The following is a 23,321-nucleotide window of genomic DNA, read 5'->3' on the forward strand; positions in this document are numbered from 1 at the left end:
TAAACTTAGGTTTTTTAAAAAAATGGTTTCCTATCATTTTCATAACCACAGGTCACATGATCAAAATTTAAAATTTGTTCTTGTGAAAATGTAATTTTAGCTTTGTATCCATTGGCAATTTAGAAAAACTTTATGTAGCGATAACAGAAATAAAAATATAATGGACTCATACATAGTTTCCATCTTAGTATTTTAAAAATGAACCTCCCCTAAGACCTGACAGCTGATAGCTTCTCTTAACTTGAAAAAACAGTACTTGTAATCAGATCTCAGGAAACACTTAACAATGAGATATGCCAAGTGACTAAGAGCCCAAATGAAGTTTTAAACTTCAAAACCAAAAATAATTTGTTTCCCTTCCTTGTTCTTTATCTATATACCAGTAGGTTTGTTATGATTTTTGTGCAGTTATAGTCAATGTTGCCATTTTTAGAGTTCTACTTGTTTTAGCTTTATGTTACTTTATATGTCTCCATTTATATTTATATTGTTTTCCTGGTTCTGTTTACTTGATTTTGCACTAATTCATGTAAGTCTTAACATCCTTCTCTATGTTCATCATATTCATTGTTAATATTCCATTACATTCATGTACCACATTTTATAGCTATTTTCACTCTGGCCATCTCTACTCTTATTTCCTTCTTTGCTACCACATCTATTTTAATGTTTATGGGACTTTTTTGTCACTAAGCTATCTCCTTGCAATATATACCTAGTACTGGAATCCCTGGGTGATGGGTTACCCCCATGACTGTAAAAGCTTTTCTTTCTTTTTCTTAAAGTTTTATTACTTCCTTTGGTTTTTATCTGCCATTTCTGGGGATAACATCTTTTCCCTCCAACCCTCAGCTAATGAACCTTCCCTTGTAACAAAGAAAGATAAGCCAAACAGCCTATAAAGTGGTTATGGCTTTGAATATCATATTTAACATCTAGTCTCCATTTCTCTATCAGGAGAAGGGAGGAGGTGTTTTCCTTTATTTTTCTGAATAATAAAGTTTTTCATCAGGCTTCAGCTCTCTTTTAGGGTATTTGAAAAAAGGTAAAGACAGAGGAAAAAACCACTGAAAAAATTGGTTCATGAGTGAATTTTTATTTCATTAATTCCTAGAAGTTACTAAATTATGTTTGTTAGAAAAATGTGTTGTTAAAGCTGAAATGCTTTTTTCTTCACACCTAACAGAATGTTATTAAAATTTTTTTAATGGTAATTTTTGTTTTTATATCACCTTTATTTCCTAATGAATCCCTTCCTTCCATCCAGAGAGCTAAATTCCTTATAATAAGGAATAAAAAGGAAGAGAAAAAGTAGCAGTTCAGCACAACTAGCACGTTGATGAAGTCCAAGTATGGTGCTGCTGTGTGCCATAATTCGCTACCTCTGAGTTCCACATGGCTCTGTCCTGGCCTTTCTCATTTCTCTCTGCATAATATTTGACTTGGTGACCTCATCAGCATCTCCATCCCGATGACTCTCAGATCTACTTATTCAGGCCGAACCTCTAGTCTCTTATCTCCAGTTACCTAGTGGACATCTTGAACTGGAGGACCTGGAGACGTCTTAATCTTAATATGTCTAAAACATCATATTTCTACCCAAGCCCTCCCTTCTTCCTAACTTTCCCATTACTGTTGAGGGCACCACCATCTTTAAAGTCACCCAGGTTTACAACTTAATTGTCATTCTTGACCTCTCGTTCTCTGTCACTTCCAGTCTGCCGCCAAATCCTTTCATTCCAACTTTGTGACATCTCTCATATATGTGTCCTTCCCTCCTCTGATGCTGCCACCAGCCTGAGTGCAGGCCCTCATCACCACATACCTATACTATTGTGAAAGTAATTAGTCCAGTAGCAGCAAGCCTGCTGGTTAGTTTCTGACTTAGTCCATGCTCCACTCAGCTGTCAGATTGGTCTTCCTAAAGTGCAGGTCTGACACATCTAAACTCCAGTGGCTTTGTCATCTCCAGGATCAAATATAAAATCCTCTATTTGGCATTTAAAGCTGCGCATAACCTGACCCCTCGCTCCCCGTTTTCACTGCTTATGCCTTTTTCTCTTCTACTCCCTTCCCTTTCCTCCCTCCAGTACTCTGTGATCCAGTGACATGTGGCACCTAGTTGGCTTGGTGAATAGAGTGCTGGCCCTGGAGTCAGGAAGACTCATCTTTCTATCTGGCATCAGACACTGTTTGACCCTGGGCAAGTCACTTACCCATTTGCCTCAGTTTCCTCATCTGTAAAATGAGATGGAGACGGAACTGGCAAATCATTCCAGTGTCTTTGCCAAGAAAACCCCAGATGGGAGCATGAAGAGACAGATGTGACTGAAAACAACTGAACAGATGAACTGGTGGCTTTGGCTTTTTTACTCTTCCTTATTTTTCACACTCCATCCCGATTCCATTTGCACTGTTTGTCCTTCATGCCTGGAATTATCTCTGTCCTCATCTTTGCCTCCTGCTTCCTTCCAGTTCCACCTGGAATCCCATTTCTTTTATAAAAAGCCTTTCTGGATTCCCCTTGATTTCAGTGCCATCTCTCTGATAGGATCTCCAGTTTGTTTGTTAGAGGTGTTACATTTTTGTCTCTGCTCCCTTAGGTTGCGAACTTGGAGAGCAAAGACTATTTTTTGCCTTTCTTTGTATCCCCAGCAGTGAGCACAGTACAGGACTCTTAGTAGGGGCTAAGATATTTGCTTATTTATTTGATTTGACCTCTGAAAAGAAGAGAGGGGAGGGGAGTGGCTTCTGTCATTATACAGCACTCAGTTTCAATTGTCATAGTTTTTTCCATTTACTGGACATTGTTTTGATTTTGTATATTTTTCTATTGATGATGCTTGGTTCACTTTGTCAGTTCAGAAAGCCTTTCCATTCCTCTAGTCTTCATTTTCTTAATTTTAAAATATAGCCATCAGTTTTTATGGTAATGTTCAATATCATATTCACTTAACACCATTTTTAAGCCATTTCCTTCCTAACTGATGGTCATCTACTTTGTTTCTGGTTCTTTGTTACTACAGAAAGTGCTACTTAAAACAGATTTTATTATGAAATGAATTTGGTCAGACTGTACCTCAAGAAATGTCCCCTGAATGATATGTACCTCTGTAACATAGCTAAAGCCTAAAGGAACACAGGCTTTAGGGTAGATTTTGGAATCTTCAATACTTGCATTAAAGTAGTTGCAAACTAAATATATGTAGTGTGTTATAGTGTATTAGTTCCATGATATTTATATCTTCTTTCTTGATTATAACATGTTCAGTTTGTTGATAATTAAGTAGAGGTTTATTTATTGCAGAAATTCACTTATGAGAGCTTGTAGTTTTAAATTTGTATCTCCACTTATCACCAGTAGTTGAAGAAGACATAATAAAGGAGTTAGATGTCAGTGTTTAAAGTGTTTATTATCAATATTTAGAGAATTCCAGTTATATTTTCCTTCTCTATACAACTGCTTATTTAAGTGACGTATTTTAGATGTAGTTGCGTTAGAAACCCTGCAAAAATTAAATTAGATGACAGTTATTTAAATTATATTACATTTAAGTATTGTATAGAAATTTTAACTTTTACAGGCCAGGAAGAAAAGGGATTAAAATTATAGAAGCTATTGTCAATAAGATATCAATCAGACATAAAAATAAAGCTGTTTCAAAATTATAGGACAAATCAAATAGAAAATAAAATTTTATTTTAAACAAATTATTTGAACTCAGTCTTTCATAAATATATCTGTTGAGCAAAAAGGGATCAAACTGAAATCTAATTTTTGAACTGTATTCAAGTAATTTTTTCCCCTTATTATGAGGAAAAAATTGAGATTCAGTTAATCCAGAAATTCATGTATGTTCTAGGTTAAAATATTTGATCTTCTATACTTAAAGCTTGTACTAGTTTCAAATGATATTTTTGTGTTTGTTTAACAGCCAAATTGTTTGGACTGAGACTTTGATTTTATAAGTGTTACTAGTTGTCATTTGAGAATCCATAACTTCCCTTCATTTTCAAAAACTTATTTGGTTTTTGGACATTTTGCTTTAGTATACAGACATATATAACATATATACACATACATACATACACGTACACACAGTGCCTCCTTTGTAGTATCATAGACCCATGGATTTAGAGCTGGAAGGACCAGCCCTCCTTATTTTAGTACAAATAAGAGAACATATATCCACAGATATGAGTGTAGAGACACACCGTGACTACAGCTGTGGAAATGAATTAGAACAACCACCAAAGAGTCAAAATTAAGCCTTTGAAATTATAACACTGAAGTTTTGCTCCAAAGAGATGAGGAACAAAATAAAACCTTTTCCCCTGCCCTGATTCTTTGCAGGAGGGGTGCAGGGATGGGAATATGAGTATGGAATATTGGATAAAAAGGGACTTTTCATTATGTAGGTTACTTTTATTGAACTGTTTTTTCTTCCAGTTTTTCCCATTCTTTATTATAAGGGATGGCTCTGTAGGAGGGGTAGGCATAAGGTAAGGTTACAGTGGGAAACAAATGATATACAAACTAAAGATATCTATTAAAAATGTGTGTATTTTTTTTTTTTTTGAAAAGGAATGAGAAAGGAAATTCTAATCTAGTCGAAGAAAGACCGATGAGGAGGCTATTAGAATAGTCCTGGCAAATGATAGTGAGGGTGTCCTGAGTTACGACGAGAACCCAGTGGGAGTGGAAGCAGGGGCAAATGTGAGAGAGACTCTGGACATAGATGCTGTAGGATTTGGAAGTGTTTAAGCCAAGGTTATGGGGAAGGTAAGGAAGAGAGAATAAAGATGACTTAAGGGAATGGCCACTCCCCACCCCCACCTCAAACACACACAAAACGATAAATGGTCCTTTGTGATCCTTTGAGGTTGCAAATTATAGGATTAACATGACATAGATTTAAGCATACTTATAGTCAACAAAAATTTATCTCCTGCAAGAAAATGAAAGATTTATTAAGAACTTAAGTTCTTGGGCCTTGTAGAAAGAAAAGAAAGCTGGACTAGAGAGTAAGATTGTAATTCTGACTGGAACATGCTAGCAATGGGATCACAGGCAAGTCACTTTCTCTGACAATTATTAAGCATTTACTATGTGCTAGGTACTGGATAAAAAAGCAAGAAATTGAAATAATTCTTGACCTTAAGGAACTTAGAATCTAGTGAGGCTGGACCTGTACTACTTAGACAGGCATATACAAAAGAGAGACAAGTTAATTGGGGGGATAGGGGTGGGTACTACTTTGTGGGATGATGTTAGAAAAGGCTTCTGGGAGAAAGTGGAATGTGAGCTGAGCCTTGAGGACCTTTGTTTTGTAGAAAGGCCCAGGCCAGCCATTCTCATTTTCTTCCACTGGTTCTATTCTGACTTTTGGATGTGGCCTTCTTCCCATGGAACTGGCCTTCCTTCCCTTCTGTTGGTGAGTTCATCCGAGAATCCCCATGTCATGGAAGGTCCCCAGCCCACCACTCTGCTGCTTTTCTGGGTTCTCTTGACTCTCCAGCATTCACCACTGTGCCTCAGAGTGGGCACCTTCTTTATATGTTGAGCTTCCCTCATTAGATTGGAAGTTCCTTGGCAGAGAATATTTTTGCATACGTTGGTGTTGCCAGCACTCAGCAAGCCTCCTGGTACATAGTAGAGGCTTAACAAATACTTGAAGGAAGTTAGGGATTCTAAAAGGTGGAGGTGAAGAGGGAAAGCTTTACAGTCATGGGAGGCAGACCATGCAGAAGCATCAGAATGGGAGATGAGATTCCTCTGTAGGAACAGTGGGAGACCATTGTGTCTGGGAACGCTGGAGAGGAGACTGACATCCAGAGAGAGGAGATGAGTTGATCTAGGTCCTCTAGGTTGTTGTTGTATTCGTCCTTCGTTGCTGAAGAAGATCATGCCATCAGAGAAATGATGACATGACTCGCACTTGACTTTGTTTTGAGTGAGGGAGGGCTGTGCAGGTCACCAGCCTCACTTTCTCCTCCTGAGTCATCTGAATCCAGTAACCAGATATTCATCAGGACGACTGGAGACGACTCAGGATGCTGAAAGGAAGTACCCACACCAACAAAATAAAATGTCCCTGAATTATCAAAACAGTGTCTCAAGAAAAAGGAATAAAGGGTGAAAAACTAAAGCTCTGACTACTGAAGTACAGTAAAGCCGTACTTAGCTCATCTAGCTAGAGACCTGTTCCCAGGATTTCATTTGTATTATATGAGAAGCCAATTGGGAAGCAGTGATAACTAATATTTTATCACAGGTAGAATGAATGAAATTGGGTTTCTTTCATTCTTTTTCTTTATAAGGAAGAATGACTAATTACGAACTTGGTTAGCAGTAATGAGGATTAAATAAGATGATCTCCAAAAGAGATTTCCAAGTTTCTACCAAGTGAGCCCAGACCAGAGTATCCACCATACTGAAAACTGTCAGGCAAATCAGAAGAGAGTGTGAGAGCTGAAAGTTTTGAATCCACGTCCTGGGATGTCATATCTATGGTATAGAAAAATCCTGCTGAGAAGCAAATTTCTCACTATTTTAGTTAAAAGTTAAGTTTTTCCATTTCCCAGCATATAAATAATCAAAGGATGTGAATCAGTGATTCTTAAAAAGAAAACTTATAGACTGTTAGCAGCCACATGAAAGAATGCTCCAAATCCTTAATAATAAGAGATCCAAGTCAAAACAAAACAGCCCCAAGCTTTCACTTAAAATATAACAACCTGGTGAAGATGAAAAAAGATGAGAATTAGTCACTGGTGGAAGAGTTGTGCAAAGATAAGTGTGTTAGTGTAATGTTCATCAAGCTGTGAGTTAGTGTAAGCGTTTTGGAAAGCAGGTGAGTAAAATGGCCATCCCCTTTGACCCAAAGTTTCTGCTACTAGGCATTTACCCCATGGAGAGCACCGATAAGAAGAAGGTCCTCATACCCTCAAATATATATAACAGCCCTTATTCTGATAGCAAAGGAGAAACAAAGCAGATCCATTGATTGGGAATGTTACTGAGCTGTAAGAAACCAGTTATTGTGAGAGGATCATGGGAAGAATAAAGAACTGAGAAGAACCCAACATATAGTACATGGAAAACAGTGGAGAGTGAATGTTGTAGGATTACAAAGGCAAGGAAGAAAATGGATGAGAAAATACCTCCTCCTTCTCCTTTGGAAAGCTTGGGCTGGGGGGAGTGAGGGAGTGAGAGGAAGGGTCTGTGGGTATGGAATGTGGCACCTATTTTAGGCTTTTCAATGTTTTGTAGGTTTTGTTATTTTTTAAATATTCTTTGTTTTTTTTTTTAAATATTGTATGGTTCTCTGGTGGGATGCTAGGAGAAATTTAGGCAATGTAAAAACAGAAGGCATCAGTAAAAGTTTATTTTAAGGAAGGAAACTTTTTGTTTTTAGAAGTGATACTAATATGTAGAATTGTAAAATTCTTAGAGACTTTGAGAATACACCTGGTCTGTTTTCTTCTTTCCAAGAATGGTACTTGCTAGTCTGTCCTAGAAAGAAACCTGTTCTCCATGTTTTCCTGATAAAGTATTGCTTTGAATAATTTCAGCTCCACAAACATGAAGTGCTCCCATCAGGAGAGCACAGGGAGAACACCAACTTTAGATCAGGTTGTCCACCATTCTGGTCTCCCCTCTTCCTACCTAACTAGAACCTTCCTCAGGTGCAACAGATGAATTTTTTTAAACTAACAACAAAAATAAGCATTTAGACATTTAGTTGGGAAAAAAACCCTAAATTTCAAATGATTTACAACTAGATAAAAAGAATATAGACTCAAAATATTTCCTTTTATTTTTCCCATTTGTCAGATTTTGTTGTTCTCATCACTGTAAGTTCTGAAACTGCTTGACATCACTTGATACAAATCTTACCTATGTTTCATTTTAGTTTTTAATTTGTCATACTTATAGTCCATTAAGCTGATATAGAACTCAACAATTTCAATTCAGTTCAACAAGCATTAGGTACCTAGCATGTACTAGATGCTTTAACATCTATATTTCATGATTTCTTCCTATCTCTTCATCCTCTGACCCTGGACAGGTCACTTATTGAAAGCTTATTGAAGCCTTGTCTATAAAATGAAGAGAATGCTATCCAGTCCCAAAGTGGGTCCTTATGATAAGCATGTCAGACTGGGTAGTGGAGTTAATTCCCTATTTTAACAAGCTGAGGACATCAAGGGGCGGAGAGATGATGTGACTGGCCCATGGCCACCATGGCCAGGGATCCTAAGGCTCCTAAGGAACACGTTTGGACCTTGTTCCCACTCCCAGGGCTGTTGTGTTTTTCCGGTTTTGCAGTTTGATTCTGTTGATATCAATGAACATTTATCAGTATTTGCTGGGTCAAAGCACTGTGCCAAGAGATTGGGGAAGAGAAAATTTAAATAACATTTGCTCCACTCTTTTAAAATCAGTTTTTTATTCTGAACTTCACAAACAACAAATTACAGGCCATCTCCTTCAGTGTAGTGGCACTAAGAGGAGGTCTCTCTCCTGCACAGTTTGCTTTTCTTTTAAAATTTAAAACAAGTTCAGCCTTTAGCTTTCAAAGCTTCCTGCTTCTTGGTGCTTTGTGGCCTTCTTCTGATTCTCTTTTCTGTATTTTTGTTAGAGATTTCATTGACCTTCATTTTTATTTTTTCCTCCCTTGTCCCTTCTCTCCGTTACCCACCCAAACTCTCCTCCCTGTTTGAAGAGGAAGGGAAGGGAAAAAAAGACCAAAACTAGCCACCTGGGCTGTGACTGCAAAGGTGTGTCCATCACTTCTTGGTCAGGAGGTGTGAGTGGAGTTGTCCTGGGTCACTATGATGATCAAAGTTCTTAAATCTTTAAGAATTATTTTTCTTCATAACGTTATTGTGTTGATTGTTTTCTTGATTGTATATTAGTTCATGTAAGTGTTCATATTTTTCTTGGAAACTGTACATTTCATTCTGTGTTATGGCACAATAATCATATTTTCTTACATTCACCTATAATTTGTTTAGCCATGCCTTTGTAGATGGGCACCCTCTTAGTTTTCAGTTCTTTGCTACTACAAAGAGCCCATGTAAATAATTTGGTACCTTTGCGTCTTTTTCCTCATTTCTTCTTTGATCTCATTTTGGTATAGGCTTAGTAGTAGTATCTCTGAATCAAAGGGTACATGTTGGTGACTTTGGGGGCATAGTTCTTGTTTGCTTTCCAGAATGATTGAACTAGTTTCACAGCTTTACTTTGTTGTCACTGTTGTTCATTTGTATCTGACTCTCATGACCCCATTTGGGGTTTTCTTGGCAAAGATACTGGAGTGGTTTGCCATTTCCTTCTCTGCCTCATTAATACAGATGAAGAAACTGAGGTAAACAGGATTAAGTGACTTGCCCAGGGTCACACAGCTACTAATATCTGAGACTAGATTTGAATCCAGGAAGATGAGGCTTCCTTATGGAAGTTTCACTTAGCAGTGCATTCATCCTGCTTTCCTATAACACCTTCAGCCAACATTTGTCATTCTCCTTTTTTGTTATCTTTGCTTATCTAATAGATGCAGGGTAAAATTTGGGAATTGCCTTCATTTGCAGTTTTCTAATTATTAGTGATTTGGAGCATCTTGTGATATGATTTTTGGTAGCTTGAATTTCTTTGAAAACTGGATATACTTTAACCATTTATCTCAGGGAAAGGCTCTGACTGGTCTCACTTTCATGGAATCTGGTAATCTTTTAGGGATATACTAGTATGAAAGAATGAGATACATTTATAGGTATTAATGTATCAAATGATACATACATTATATAGTGCTGTAAACCTTGAAGTGCTGTGTAAATGCTAGCTATTAGGAGTACTGTTAATGCAGAGCATAAAGCAGAAAGCTTTCGTGACCCTGGCAAAAGATGGTAGAGAGTGAGGGAGGCCAGGGGTCTTTTAAGAAGTAGTATTTGATTTGGGTTTTAAGGAGAGGTGGGAAGAGAGTGTGTGTTGGGACAAGGGGAAGATGGGACACTTCAGGAAATGTCCTTCAGCAAAGGCCCAGATGTGAGATAATATGGGATGTATATTTAGGATGGTGAGTAGTTCTGTTTATATGGGATATGGAGAAATGGCTGGTTTGAAATTTGACTGGAGAGGTAGATGGGTTCCAGATCAAACAGAATGTCAGGCAAATTAATTTGTTTCAACTTTTTGGGTGGTTATTAGGGAGCCATTGAATAGTTTTGAGCAGGAAGAGTACCAAGATCAAATGTATTCATAAGGAATAAGAAAATGTGGATATTGGATAAATAGTTGTACCATTGACACAGATAAAGTCAGAAGCAGAAACAAATTTTGAAGGAAAGCTATCTTGGTGAGAGAAGGTGGAGATGTTCAGGTATTTCTGATGGTGGGCATGCCATGCTGAGTGGTCCTGTGCCAGTGTCTCCCATGTTACACAGTCAGATCCAGAGTTCTTGATGAAGGTCTTTGAATGCCAAGCAAAGAATTGATTGTATTTGATGCTGGAAGTGGTTTTGTGTTCATCCTTCGTTGCCGAAAAAGACCATGCCATCAGAGAAATGACTTGCACTTGACTTTGTTTTGAGTGAGGGAGGGTTGTGCAGGTCATCACCCTCCAGAGCCATCTTGCTGGAGGTGGTAGGAAGCCAGTGGAGTTTATTGAGGGTGTGTGTGGGAGAGGGGCTGGTCACGCCTGCATTTTAGGCAAATCACTTTGGCCACTGAATGGAGTTTGGGGAACGACTTGAGGCAAGGTGCACCCACTAGCTGGGCTATGGCCATAGTCCTATCCTGAGCTGGCGGGTGGAGAATCTGCAGGAAGGTGGTCGCACTGAGGGGTTGCACTAAGGCGCAACTAAGGTTGGAGGAGAGATGGGAACATATCAGAGAGATGTTGCAAACTTGGCAATAGAGAAGTTGACACCTATGTTGTGAGCCTAGGGGACTCGGAGAATGGTGGTGCCCTCAACAGCAGTAGGGAAGATGAGGCAGAGCTAGTGTTTAGAGGAAAAGATACTGAGCTTAGATTTGGACAGGTTGAGTTTTAAGGTGTGACTGGACATTCGTTTCAAGATAACTGAAAGGGAGTTGGAGATATAAGATTGGAGGACAGTTGAAAAGTTAGGGCAGGTGTTAGAGATGAACTTGACACACAGAAAAGGTGTCAAGAAAAACTTATTAAAAATGGAGTTCAAAGGAGGGAAGGCCTTCTACGTTCCTCCCCCTTGAAGGAACAGGTAGCTTCCAGTGTGGCCACCTGAAGGACTACAACCAGGTCAGGATGAGGCAGGACCCTTATAGAATTCCAAACTTTGGATTTCCTGTGATACCGTCTCCTGGCTGTGTAACTTCATGTTCTTTTCTGATAGGCTTTCCTTCAAACAACTTATTGAGCATGTGCAGTAGTTTTCTGACCTTCACCTCACTGTACTAGGTCACACACACCCCAAAGAGTGGAAATAAAACTTACGTCCTGTTTTCCCATAGCAGGTTAGGTAGATTTAAGAGTCATCAGCATAGAGATGATAATTCAGGCCCAGATAGCTGATGAGATAACCAGTGAAGGAGGACAGAGAGAGAAGCGAAGGAAGCTCAGGACAGAGCCCCTGGGTGTATCTGTATGAGGCTCTAGCAAAGGAGACTGAGAAGGAACAGCATCTTATTGGTAGGAGGAAAGCCAGGAGAGACAGACTAGAGAGGAGAGAGTCCCAAGAGTCAGCAGCAAGTGGAATCCATGGGAGCTAATGCAGTCACCGAGTGAAATGATAGAGAGCAAGGAAGAGGATGCAGGAAGGAATCCTGTGGGTCCATCGGTGTTGGAGGTGACCTGGACAAAGATCCTGCAAAGGAGACTGAGGAGGAGGTCCGGAGGTAGATCTAGGAGAGAGCAGTGGCCTAGAAACCCAAAGAAAAGAGAAGATCAAGGAGACAGGGCAGTTGCTAGTGAGTTCCAGAAGGATAAAGATTGAAAAAAAAAGACCATTGGATTTGGCAGTGAAGAGCATTGGTAACTCTGGAGGGAGCAATTTTGTTGGAATGATGAGGTCTGAAGTCAGATTGTAGGAGGTTAAGTGGGAAAGTGGGAGCACCTGTTGTAGACAGTCTCTTCAAGGACTTCTGTGCAAAGGGCAGAAGAGATAGAAGACAGTAGTTAGTGGGGATGACATGATTAAGTGTGTATATGGGTTTGAAAATGGGGGGAGTCATGGCATGTTTGTAGGCAGTAGGGAAGGAGCCAGTAGACAGTGAGATTGAAAATAAGTGATAGAATGGGAATGACATATAGGAGTCACTCTGTTGGAAGAGATAGGCAGGAATGGAGTCACTTGTGCAGGTAGAGGGGGTCTGCCTTGGCAAGGAGAAAGACCACCTCCCTGTGTAAGACATGGGCAGTGGAGGAGTGAAGATCCAGAGAGGGTTGTCAGCGGGGTCCAATGCTGTCGAGCAAAATGAGCATTGAGAATAAGAGGTCGTTATAACTGAACCAGTGCTATCTGGAGAGATGTTGTTTGTAGAGATTTGGAAAGATTGAACATTATAGAGGGACTGGGGGAAATCTGATGTAGAGGGACCAGATGAAGGGTGCCCCAAGGGGCAAGTTGGTGTCATCCAAGATGAGGGCTAACTTTTCATCTGAGATGGGATGTGGAAGAGGGGTCTTCCTCTCAAATGTTCTCCATTTCTTTGGATCAAATGAACGTTGCCTGATATTGTTGGCCTAATGTTTTAGCAGTCTTGGATTTTGCCTAAACTTAGGATACAATTTTAAATTTAAGTAAAAACATTAACAAAACATAATTAATAATGCAATTCAGAGTTTTCTGATAGGGTAGCTGAAGTTGACTGTTGGGTTACAGATGGAGGGAGAGAACATGTGTATGTAAGTGTGTATGTGTGCAGGTGTATATGTGTGTGCGCACGCGTTGCAGGCAAGTGCATGCATTCACGATACTTTATATCACTTCATTTAGGTCTTAAACATTTATTGAGCACCTGCTGAGTTCTGTACCAGGTCCCCTGGGAATGGTAAAGCCAACAGTGCCTGCTGCTGAGGTGAGAGGCTTACTAGGCAGACTTACTCGGCTTACTTACAGAGAAGATCAGAGGTCAGAGGAGTCCTTACAGATGAGGAAACTGAGATAGAGAGGGTCTAAATGACTGATCTGGAGTGCCTGCGGTAGGATTTGAACTCAGGGTATTCCTGACTCCAGGTCCAGCACTCTCCCCATTTCACCACACAGCTGCCTTTAATAAAGGGAGCTTTAGCTATGAAGGTACCATCATGTGGGAGGGCTGGCTCATATCTAATCCAGAAGGTGTCATCTGAGTCTCTTCAGATTTATTATTTTTATGGCATAACATTGTTTTACATGAAAATGATGAATTCCAGTTGTTGGACATGTAGGTTATATCATATTTCACACTTTTACAAACAAACCAGTTATGAATATTATTGCTTTGGGAGATAATTTTCAAAACACTTAAATACTAACTTGAGGGTACAGTTTCTGTTTGTGATCACTTGGTCAAAAAGTGTAGTTAGTTTTGTGATTCATGCTGTATATTTCCAGATTGGTTTCCTAAAATTTTGTACTAATTTATAGCCTCATCTTGAACATAATTACCTGTATTTCCTAAACACTATTGTCATCGACTCTTAATTTGATAATTTGGGTTTAATTTGGGTTTGTTTGTTTTTTAGGTTTTATGTAAGGCAATATGTTTTAAAATTGCTTTTCTCTGTTATTTAGAAAATTAGACCATCTTTTCATGTAGTTAATAATGTAAATTTCCTAAAAAGCAGGCTTTTTTTCTTTGTATTTCATGGGAATTTCTTGGGAAGTAAGGATTAATTTAAATCTTAATCCACAAATTCTGGCTATATTTCCTCTTTTCTTTTAAGAGTTTTAAAAAATATCCTAAAATTGTAGCAAGAGCTCCAGGTTTTTGGTTCATTTTTAAGATACTAGTAAAATCATAATATGTTTTAACAGTTTCAAATATTTTTCATAAATATATTTATTTGGACAGTTTTGTTTATAAGGCTTTTCCTGTATGTTTCACTTAGTCTAGTTAAACTTCCTGCAGATTTTAAAAAGCTGAATTTTGGGAATTTCATGGATAAGTGTTTTTTAAAAAGCTTTCACTTTGGGAAATGTTTAGATTTATATGTAAATAAAAATTACTATACAAAAATTGCTAGTGAATAACTGCTTGATTTCAAAAAGGCTGTTTACCCAGGTCCTACTTGATAACTCTTCTTTTTCAATATTTTTATGGCTTTAAGTCCTGTATTGATATAGGATATAGCCCTGTATCAATGTAGAAATAGGTTGAGTTCCAGAAGTTTAGTTGTTTGGAACTTAGAACACATTTTGCCATAGAAACAATACCATAATTGGTAGTTGGGTTCCCAGACTGGTCTACTAAAGTCTTTTTTAACCCATCCCTTAGCTGGCTTATAATATAAACTGAGTTTTAGGTCCTGGGAGCAGGGAGCCAAGTGGTGGTAGAAGAAGAAGGAGGAAGAGAATTTTCTTTTCCTGGGTGCAGGGTCATCCGTAAGCAAATTTTTGAAACAGGCCAACTTTGTCTCTGGTGTCTTCTGCCTCCCATTCTGTCCATCTTTCCCATCTTCAGAGGAACTTGTCTCTAGGCCCATAGGTGCCCCAATATCTCTCTCTTCCCACCCCCATTCCATAGGTCAAAGCTGCCTGGCTTAGTCCTCTTCCGTATAGGTCCTTTGTGTCAACTCCTATGTTTCCCAGTTAATTTTCCTTTTCTTCACTCCTGAGCACAAAGATTCTGAAAAGCCTCAGTTTTTCACATGGAATTCTTCCTTGATTGTTGGCAGGTATGTTATAGTCTTAGAGGGAGCACCTGCATTCCTTCATACCTAGAAAAGGGGTACCTTCAGAGTGAAATACAGACCGCCCCCCCCTCCCCCCTTCGATTGGCATTAAAAAAACCTTCAAGATCTGGCACCAGCTACCTTTCCAGAGCTAATTTCATTCACTTTACATTCTGCCTACAGTAGTCATCTTGCTGTTCCCTAGAACTTAGCATTTGGGCAGGCTCCCACCTTTCTGCCCATGCTTGAAATGTGCTGTCCTCATCTCTTCTTAGAATCCTTAGCTTCAAGGGTCAGCTTAGGTGCTCCCTTTATAAAAAGGGTTTTTGGATTTGAATTTCAATGCTTTATCCCTTGTTAAATGATCTTTTATTTACTTGTCTGTGGACTGCATCATCTCCGTTAGGATTCCTTGGTTCCTTCAGGTCTGGGGCTTTTTGTTTCTGTTTGTGTCTTTAGTGCTTTAATACATGGCCTCTTAACAGAGGTTTGTGAAATTGATTGGAAATATAGGGAATTCATGTGTTGGAAGGGAGTGTTTTATAGCCTATTTACTTTGTGTGAGAGTAATATTTAATTGGTATAGCAGAAAGAGCTTGGGATTTGGAATCAGAAGAGGTAGGTTTGGATCTCAACGTTGTCCTTTATTGCCCTGTGTAATGGAGCAAAATTAACCTCTTTCCTTCTCTGTAAAAATGAGGGAAGGGGACAAGATGATCTTGACGCTTTGTTCCAACTCTAAAATCCTATGATCATATGAGCGTAAGTGGGCAAGTAGAAGCCATCGCATTCTGGAAAAATTTACATTAAGCCATCCTTTCAAAAGCATAGCAAAAATATTGCATAGTTATTACTTAGAGCTAATTAGTATGTAGTTAACAGTCACAGAATATTTGGGTCTGAGAGACAAGAAAATGGGTTATTTACCACCCCGCTTGCCACCTCTCCTCCCAGTTTTCTCTTGGGAGCTGGTGCTGCCTCTGCCTCCTTGAACCTGCTGTGCCTAGTTGTAATTGGGTGTGGCTGACTGACCCACTTTGTTTTTCCTCCATCTTTGGTGTGTAGACTCCTTACCTCCTGCACCTTTTGTCCCTATGACTCAGACTTGCCTCCTGCTTAAGTGAAAATTTCTTTCCTTTGCCTTTCCACAGTTTATTTCCTCTTGTTCCATTCTGCCCTCTGGAGTTCTCTCTGTTTGGTTAACTAATTCTTACTCTTCCTTAGATCTCTTCGCCTCACAATCCTGGTGATTTTGGTGCTGGTGGAAACCAGGCTTCTTCCTAAAAACAATGCGTTCTTGGACAGCCTCCCCAGTGCTGGGTGTGTCTTCTCCATTGCATCCTGGGCCGTCTCCAGTCATCCTGATGAATATCTGATCACTGGATCCAGATGGCTCTGGAGGAGAAAATGAGGCTGGTGACTTTGCACAGCCTGCCTCCCTCAAATCAAAGTCAGCTGCAAGTCATGTCATCGTTTCACTGATGTCATGATGCTGGGGTCTGGGGAGAAGAGGAGGGATAGTACTTGTTCCTCACTCCAGAGTCCCTCCTCTTTCAAGGCTCACTTTCTGTCTGTGTTTACTCCATCGAGATCTGCTAACAGTCATCTGTCAGGTTATCTTTCTTTTCCTTTTAGGAATTCAGTACCTAGAACTCAAGCTTCTCCTCAATCTCAGATCCTGCCCTCATACCTGGGAACTTCATGATAAATGTTTACAACCCTTCTCTCACCTACCCTGGCCTCCCATTTCCCGACTGCCTGAGTTCCTATGATTTACATCCTCCTTCTGTCTCAGTTCCCCACAGGTGTGGTCACACTTATAATGGTGCTACTTTCATGGTTTCCATCTCTGAAATTCTTCTCATGGATCATGACCTTTGCCCTCTTTCTCTGCCTCACTTCTCTTAAATTTATTCTTTGTGCTTACTAAGACTTGCAGACTTGTCAATCCTCCTTATTCCACTTAGTCACCTGTGTTCTGGGCTCATTTTATTTCCTTCACAGTCTTTACATCTTGTTGATGGTTCAGTGATCCCATGCCCTTGAATCCTTTGCTTCTTTGCCTGTCAGTGTTTCTGCCTGAGGTATCCCCACCATCAGACTTGGTCTTTCCTTCTGTCATGATGCTACGCACTGGCAGAATCACACACCTGCTTTAGCCAAGCCCACTACAGATCGGTCAGTTGAGGCCTCGCTGCTCCGTGGCTGTCCTTTTATTTTTCTCTATTTTGCTGTCACTCCTTACAGTGACTGTTCCAGACCTCCTCTTCCTCCTTTCCTCTCATTCTTTCTTTTCTGAGAAAATATAGTCCTGTGAACTCCCTTTTCTTCCCCACTCTGTACCTCAAAACCCTTAAACAGTCTCTCTTCCTTTGCAAAGAAGTGACCCTTTTGTCTTGTTAAGTCCATCTCCTTTACTTGTGGCCTTGATTCCCTCTCCGTGGATGTCCTCTGTGTATCCCCAGGTGCCATGCTCACACTGGCATACCCTTCTCTCTCACATATTCAGTCTCTCTCTCTCTCTTTTACCTGAAGATATGCCCGGGTCTCCCTCTGCTTTAGAAACCAAAACAAATGATCCTCCCTCCTCCCCACTCCCCCAAACCTTTGCCATCCCCTCATGAATTCCCTCATCTTGTATCTTCTCTTTTTTCACAGCAAAGCTGTGAAAAGGTCTTCTCACCTTTTGTTCCTGTTTTCTTATACGGAACTTGCTTCTTAACCCCATGTGATATGTCTTTGGATCCTTCTCTTGGGGAACTGCTCTTTTCCTGGCTTCCAGTGAGCTTGTTGGTAAAGTAAGTGAATTTTCCTCAGACTTTATTCTATTTGTATTTACAGCAGCTTTTGTCTTTCTTCTTTACTGTGTCCTTCCTTCGCTCTTCCCTTAGTTTATAAGATGTTCTACCTGTCATAGCGGATCTCCTTCGTCCCCTTCCACTAAGCATGGACTTGCCAGTGCTTTGTGCTGGGTACTTGTAAATTCAGAAGCTCTGATTGGATTAAAATGTTATTTCTTCACAGATGACTCCTTAAATTAATCAATTCATCCATTACAACTTTTCTGAATTTCAGTTTAACTGCCTTCTGAATATCTTATTCTGGTTTTGTTTCTTCTCAAACTTAATATGTACCAAAAGAAACTGGTACATTGAAACCTTGTCTTCATCTTTGATTTTTCTCTCTCCTTCACCCTTTCACACACACCCCTCCCCCTAACTCCAGTTAGTTGGCAGATCTTGGTAATTCTCCTTACACAATGTCTTTTACTTTATGTGAGTCTCCTCCTTGGTCTGTTTGCCTTCAAGCTCTTTCCCCTTTATCTACTCTGGCACCTCATTTTAAAAACAGTCTTAAAACATGTGTCTGATCATGCCACCCTCTTGTCTCTTGTCTCTTGCCTTCAGTGACTCCCTTATTGCCTCTAAGGTAAAAGACTTACTTTAGCTGCCATTTAAAGCCCTCCATGATCCGATTTTAACTTTTTCCATTTATTTCCTTTTACTGTCTTGAATGCGGTCAGCGTTCCATTTAAACTGGCCTCTTGGTTAGAACTTGACTTGTCATCCACTGTCTCCCTTTTCTGGGATGTATCCCTTAAGATCCCTTTCAGATCACTAACTTCTTCCAAGGCCTGACTGGGGTTCTATCCTCCCTTCTTTACTTCCAGGCTTCTCTAATAACTCAAACAGCAGAGGGCATCAGTTTTCTTAAATGTCTCATATTTACTTGTTCATATTTTGTGTGTCTCCATAGTAGAATGTTGACTCCTTAGGGACTGGGATCATTTTGTTTTTGTTTTTGTCTTTGTGTCCCCAGAACCTAGCACAGTCTCATCTGTGGGAAGTGATTAATAGATATTAGAGCCTCATTATTTTTAGCCTCTTGTTTCTAATATTTCTGCACAAAAGGTAAGACTGCACATGACTGTATAGATTAGTTCAAGTTCTTACTTTAGGAAAGCAATCTAAAATATATCTTTTGCTGATCATTAGTAAGAAGTTCCTCTAGAAGGGATCACAGTTATCATTGAGTTTTATTTGTGTGTGATTTAAATGAAGCTGAGAACCATTTTTCTGCTTTTGGATAACATGGGAAAGGCAGGAAAAATGGAGCCAGATTTGTAGGGTTTTGGAATTTGAATATTCATTTGAACATTCTTTAAATTATTGCCTTTCCTACTCATTTTGACTTACCATGCTTCTACTGTATAATTCACTTGTGTTTATTTACATTAATTTTTAAAAATCCTTTTTTGACTTGTGTGTGTTCGTCCTTTGCTGCTGAAGAAGACCATACCATCAGAGAAATAATAATATGACTTGCACTTGACTTTGTTTTGAGTGAAGGAGGGCTGTGCAGGTCACCAGCCTTGCTTCTCCTCCAGAGCCATCTGAATCTAGTGACCAGATATTCATCAGGATGTCTGGAGATGACCCAGGATGAGGCAGTTGGGGTTAAGTGACTTGCCCAAAGTCACACAGCTAGTAAGTGTCAAATGTCTGAGGTGAGATTTGAACTCAGATCCTCCTAACTCCTGCACTGGTGCTCTATCCACTGCACTACCTAGCTGCCTTTTGACTTGACATGATTAGCAACAGTAATTTGCTTTTTCTTACAATATATTATGTTCTTATAGATCATCTCACTTATGGTAGATCATACTAATATTTCTAGATCATAGAAGCATAGGGCACGAATAGCAGACTCAAAGAAATGTTGCAGTTTTCCCAAGTGCTTGATGGTGCTTTGCACATAGTAAGACACCTAATGAGAAAATAATTGAACTACTGCTTAAAGTAGGTGATGGCATGTCCATTTGGCAGCTGAAGGCTTAGGTTATAAGTGACTTGCTCACTTAGCCTAACATTAAAAGAGATTGAGGGGAGGTAGAAAAGCTGGACTGTTTTGTGTTTTGTAGGACCTGGGAGTGATGCAGAAGGTCAGAGTTGGTGAATGATAGGAGACAAAGTTGAGGAGGTTTTTGAGCAAGGAAGTGAGAAAGGTTGTTTCTGAAGGCTGATGTGGCAGTTGTTTGTGGCTTGGGTCAAGGAGAGAGACACAGTGGTCAGGATGCTGATGAGACCAATTGGTGGGGGGCTGAACTGGGACTTGAGCAGAGGGAGTGTGGAGCAGAATCCTGATGGGGGAGACATGGAAAAGGAGGAATTCCCAGAGCCTTTTGAAACCGGAGATGACTGATGTGAGGATGCCAGTTCCTGGTTTGTCTTGGGCTTTAATATTTACAAGATGCTTTCCCCATTCATCTGCCTCACTGGGTTCTTGTTAGGCAAGTACTTTGTAAACTTTAAAGTTACAGAGAAATGTGAATGACTGTAATTATCCTAACACTCCTGTTCAGCAGGAGGTACATTTATTATTATCCTCTCCATTTTATAGATGAAACCAGTTGCAGAAACAGTCTCTGCCCTCAAGGAGCTTACCTTTTTCTAGGGGGATACAACATGTAAATAGATAAATACAAGAGAATGTGAAAAGAGAGATAGTTAACTAATCCATGGGGGTCTTAGGAAGGTTGTTCTATAGGGACTGGCGCCTGAGCTAAACCTTAAAGAACTCAGGGGAACGTGAAGGAGGGAACACATCCAGATATGGGGGAGAGTGTCATGTTCTGAGGATAACTAGCAGGTAAGTTGGTTTGGCCAGAGTATAGAGTGTTTGAGGTAGAATCACATGTGGTATATCTAAGAAGGTGGCCTGGAGTTTGTCAAGGGGGAGTACTAAGTGAAGTTTGAGAGGCTGTGTCTTATATGAGGGCTGCTGGAGGTTTTTTAGGAGAGGAAGGAGTGATGTGGTTACATCTTAATTTAAGAAGAGCGTGGCAGCTGTGCAGAGAAGGCATTGTAGTGGGGAGACCAGAATGAGGATATGTGGACCCTGTAAGGGAATGGATGTTGAAAAGATAGGGAGGTCAAATTCCTAAGACTTGACATGTGATTTTGTGTGTGTGTGTGTGTCTGTGTGTGTCTGTGTCTGTTTGTCTGTGAAACAGAGTGACCACAAGGACGGTGCCATCCTCAATGGAAATAGGAAAGTTTGGAGAAAAGGATAAGTTCTGGGGAAAGATAATGAATTTTTCTGTGGATATGTTAAATTTGAAAAGAAAAGTAGAGGAGACATCCAGCTGGAAGATGATGTGGGAGAAGGGTTTAGGAAGGGTAGGAGGATAGTTTTTTGTTGGGTAGGATGATTTTTCTGTGGTGGGCCATAGAGGTGAAATATTCCATGTGTAGTTGAAACCTAACTAGACTAAAGTGAGAGATGGAGGGACATATTTGGGGGCTTAAGCCATTTGTCTGATTGCTAAGTGGTAATGGTGGATGCTGAGGAAAAGCAGGGATTTTCATTTATAAGTGGAAAAATTCACCTTTTGAAAAACAAACAAAATCATTGAGCTAAATGGTGTTTAATGATCATTATTATAGGAACATGATTTGCATAAATCCCATTAGGATGGCTGTGCCCAATAGGACATGAGCTCCTTGAAGGCAGGGAGAGGTTTCTCTTTTTTGCCTAGTTTAATCTCAGCACTTAGCTCCATGCCTGGTATGCTTTTGGATCAGGACCTGAGATTTTATTGGATGGGGGGAATAAGCAATTTACATGGTATCTACCATGTGCCTGGCACTGTGCTAAGCATTTTACAAATATCTCATTTGATCCTCATGACAACTGTGGCCTGTAGGTGCTGTTATTATCTCCATTTTACATATGAGGAAACTGAGACAAACAGAGGGGAGGTAACTTGCCCAGGGTCATAGTTGTGAGCTAGTGCTTGAGGTTGGATTTAAACTCAGGGTTTCCTGAGTCCAAGCCCAGCATTCTGTGTACCCTGGTGCCCTCAGCTGCCTTCTTGGACTAGGAAGAAACTCCATCTACCTTTGCCTGGCATTCAGCCCCTGGGTGCCCTGAGAAACCATGAGACGATGTGCCCAGCATCCCCTGATGTGTGTCAGAGGCTCTTTAGGCTCCAATTCTAGTTTCCAAGGAGTTTGTATGGAGAGCTGAATGTGTCTCATTTTCTGGAGAGAGGCTAGATTATACCTACTTTTAGAACTGTGCTTGGTACCTGGCACACACAATATGGGTTTGAATCTGATCCAGTTCAAAGAGATTTGAGAAGTGAGAACCTCTCAAAAGATGAATAGAGAATTTTTTCCTTAACAGTATTAATACCTGACATTTCTAAGAGGCAAAGCAGTCTCTCCAGAAATTTTGAGATGTAGTTAGAATGAGGGGTAGCACATCTTACAGCTGAGGAAATGGCAATGATCATCTGGAGTAGAATATGAACCCAAGTTTCTGAACTCCAAACTCTGTACTCTCTCTGCTTGACCACTCCCCTTCAACTTGAGTCTGGGCGGAGATTGATGTGAGAGAGAAGGGTGAGAAATACCTATAGAAAAGTTGATTGAAATCAGGTGATAGAGGGCTTACATCTTCAAGAAGGAGGGAGCCTCTAGCCAGAGGCAGACCTGGTTCAGCGGAATTACACCAGGTATCTATGGAGCACTTACCTGGGTGTACCACAGGAAAGAAGACAAAAATAGAACAGTGCTTGCTGTGAAGTAGGTGGAGTTAGTTTGGGGAGCAACTATGTATGTATATATTACATAAATACACATACTCTTAAATTTATGCAAAATGTATACCTGTTCTGGATGTCAGAGTCCATCCCTTATACTTTAAGCTGTAAAGGATGTTTGTTCTGGTACTTCTTTCTCAGTAGTTGAAATCCGATTAAAATAGTTTCTTCCATTCTGCTTCTTAAGCATCTGATGGGTGGGTGAGGATTTTTAGCCCAGTGATTTACACTCAGTTGTGACTTCTTTAGATGCTCTAGCAGCTGAGAGAGATAGGATAGGCTTAGTTTCTAGTGTACTGGGGGCTTCTTGATATGCTGTCTCTTTCTCAGTGTATGTTAAGGTTACACAGATATCCAATTAAGGTTAAGTATGTTATTGTATTATCAAATCTCAAACCTAGAACTGGAAAGGACCTCACATCAGCCCCTTGTTTTTACAGATGAGGAAGCTAGGGCCTGGCACAGGTAGTTGAAGGAGGTGGATTGAACCAAGGTTCTATGACTCCAATGCCAGTGTTAAATTTTTTTTTTCATTTTCATTCTGAACTTAAACATAACATTTAATTATATAAAGAAGAAAATGATGATTGTTAATGAATCTTTTTTTTATGTGTAGCTTGTTTTTTTAAAAGTGTATATTAGATTTAATATGATAGTAGCAACCCTTCCCTGCTTGTCTCCATGTTCACTACTAAACTTCTACCCTCTCTTGTTTAAAAAAAAAAGTATAGTTAGGCAAGATAGATTTATATGTGAGATGTGTCTGAAACAATATGTTTAATTCTGCCCAGAGTCCATTACTTCTCCACTCAGAAATAGGGGGTATGCTTCATTATTTTTGGAGTTATGATTGA

At 39.8% G+C, this 23,321-nt stretch overlaps 1 protein-coding gene across 4 annotated transcripts in view; it reads left to right on the top strand.

Moving 5' to 3' along the window:
* ZRANB1 (zinc finger RANBP2-type containing 1) overlaps window positions 1–23,321 on the top strand; it is a 96,087-nt gene that overhangs the window by 20,710 nt on the left and 52,056 nt on the right. The window contains exon 1 of one of the 4 annotated variants that reach the window (XM_072629010.1): window positions 4–13,063. The exons of the other annotated variants lie outside the window; for them this stretch is intronic. The gene's annotated coding sequence lies outside the window, so the exon portion shown is untranslated. Of the gene's footprint in view, window positions 1–3; window positions 13,064–23,321 lie in introns of those variants that run through there. 4 annotated transcript variants of the gene reach the window in all.

Source organism: Notamacropus eugenii, chromosome 1 (assembly GCF_028372415.1).
Source record: "Notamacropus eugenii isolate mMacEug1 chromosome 1, mMacEug1.pri_v2, whole genome shotgun sequence".
NCBI lineage: Eukaryota > Metazoa > Chordata > Mammalia > Diprotodontia > Macropodidae > Notamacropus > Notamacropus eugenii.